Source organism: Nestor notabilis, unplaced genomic scaffold, assembly GCF_000696875.1.
Source record: "Nestor notabilis isolate BGI_N333 unplaced genomic scaffold, ASM69687v1 scaffold8005, whole genome shotgun sequence".
NCBI lineage: Eukaryota > Metazoa > Chordata > Aves > Psittaciformes > Psittacidae > Nestor > Nestor notabilis.
In genome coordinates this window covers 22,846-25,459 of record NW_009928822.1, presented here as the reverse complement: position 1 = coordinate 25,459, position 2,614 = coordinate 22,846, and the positions used below count along the sequence as shown (strand labels likewise).

The 2,614-nt window shown below is 33.4% G+C and overlaps 1 protein-coding gene across 1 annotated transcript in view; it reads right to left on the bottom strand.

Moving 5' to 3' along the window:
• TBC1D32 (TBC1 domain family, member 32) overlaps positions 1–2,614 on the bottom strand; it is a gene marked incomplete at its 3' end in the record, with an annotated part of 46,219 nt that overhangs the window by 22,875 nt on the left and 20,730 nt on the right. The gene's annotated exons all lie outside the window — the stretch shown is intronic.

Below are 2,614 nucleotides of genomic sequence, written 5' to 3'. Positions count from 1 at the left end.
AAATTTTGAAAAAAAAAAAAAAAAAAAAAAAAAAAAATTTAAATACCTCCTTACTGTTTATTTACACCGTTTGTAAACTCCAGATACTGCTCCTTCTCTTGTTATATAGTTAAAACAAATAAACAAACAAGCAAAAAACCCAAACCCAACAGTCAACAGGTTGTACTTTAGCCTTTGGCACAGAATACACTATTTTACTGCATTTTTTATTACAAAAAAGGTTTTGGGTTTTTTTCTTCCTTGAGTATAAACCATACTAAAGCTATTACATTTTTATTAGAATTCTTAAAACTCTTTTTACTTTTTAACTTTAATATTGTTTAAAAAAAAAAAAATCATAAAGCAACTCTTCACTTCTGTCACAGATAATGGAAATAACAGCTTCTGGAGTCAACAAATTTATTAAGTAATTGTGACTATTTCTATTTTATTTATAAATTATATAAATTTATCTATATTTGTGTGGATATAATTATATCTTTATCTACCTCTGTAGCTCTGTGCATGTTTCTATATTTTATGAAGTTTCTAATTTAAATATTTAAAAATAATTGGTGTGAAAACCACTGTATATTTAAGATGACAGATTTAAGTGGGTTTATGTTTCCAGAGGTAAAAAAGCAAACTGCACCATTCAAATGAAAGTCATTAGTCATTAATTTACTCTCTTATAAATGTGTTCTAATAAATACACAAAAGATTCTTCTATTAAAATAGTCCTGGACTTGTTGAGTTCCCCTTTTATTATCATCTATGCAAATTCTGTCACAGAATTCCAGCAGAAACTGCTAAGAAAAAAAAGTTGTTTCTCCATCAGTCTTAAAACTCTACGATATGTGTAAAGGAGGAAGGAACAAATTACCAGTCTATCCTCTAAAAAAACTGCCACTACTGCTTGCATAGACTCCCAAATCCACCATTTTTGCTATACTATAAATGACACAATATTTTATAAACTGTAGATGTTTTAAAATTGAATGATGGCAGAAAATAATTTAAAAAGTAATCAAGATGGCAAAGTTGAAAATGTGGCTTTCCTGTACTAACTTGTCAGTTCTTGAAGTCCTGAATTGTAGATTCCATTTCAGTCTCAATTTGACCTCCACAGTGATGTGAAGAAATAGCATTTTGTCAGTTAAGTGTTTTTTTGGGTTTTTTTTAAATTTAGCACATTCAGCCTACTTATCTTGTATGTGTCAAAACAATTTGTGTAAATGATGTTCCACACCATAATAAAAGATTTTCATGTGCAAAGAAGTCTTTTGTGCATGTGTAAATGCTGTTGGGCTTTAGAGCAAATAACTGGAAATGTCCATCAAAAGCATCTAACGGTTTGACTGTGATAAACATTAAATAGAGCAACAGGGTAGTTCAAGGAAGACTGACTAGCTACACAATAGACAGACTGTTGAGTTACGTAAATTACAGCATGATTCAAGTGAACCAAACCCCTTAATTCAACAAAATTCTAAAGTTCTCAATACAAAGAAGAAAGGAAGTTCCAAAACCAATGTTCTTTGATGAAAAACACAAGTTTACTGTGATTTAATTAATTGTAAATAAGTAAAATGTATGCATTCATGATAATATTAATGTATAAAAGCATTGAGAAAAAAAAAGGTGGCTCCATTTTCAATATGAATTGAAACAAAATAGCTTTTTTTGCTTTCCACTAGGAGTTCTAACACCTGTAGTTTAAATATGCTTTCAGTTTAGCTGGAAGCCAAAGTTTAAGCTTTGTATGCTACCCTTCCTTAAATGATGTCAATGTCATTTTAAGGATTCAAACATTTGTTTGAATTTTACTTCACTGTCTACTTTTTGAAAACTGATCTTGCAGCATCTGCTATCATTTTTCCATCTCAACTAAATTTTTACAACAAATAAGAATTTTCACACTTCACATGGCTATCAGAACAATGAAAATAGAATAGCGAAAAAAGCAGAGATCTACATACCTTGTTCAGTAAATTTATAACATAAAGCAGATCACCAAGAACTACTGGATCCAATCTCTTAGTGGATTAGCAATCAAACTGAAGTTGAAGTATAGTACAGAGATTACACTTCATAAGATGTCGAATTACATCTTATGTCCATCATATCTAAAAAATCATGGCAATCAGGTGAAGTTCCTGATGACTGGAAGAAGGGTAATATAACCCCCATTTTCAAGAAGGGGAAAATGGAAGACCCAGGGAACTACACATCAGTCAGTCTCACCTCTGCGCCCGGCAAAATCTTGGAGCAGATTCTCCTGGGAAGCATGCTAGGCACAGGAAAAACAACGAGGTGGTTGGTGACAGCCAACATGGCTTCACTAAGGGGAAATCCTGCCTGACCAATTTGGTGGCCTTCTATGATGGGGCTACAGAACTGATGGACAGGGGCAGAGCAGTTGACATCATCTACCTGGACTTGTGCAAAGCGTCTGACACTGTCCCACGTGACCTCCTTGTCTCTAAATTGGAGAGATATCAATTTGATGGATGGACCACTCAGTGGATAAAGAACTGGCTGGATGGTCACACACAAAGAGTTATGGTCAACGGCTCAATGTCCAGTTGGAAAACAGTAATGAGTGGCCAAGCTGGGCAAAAGCCTTGGGGGCCAA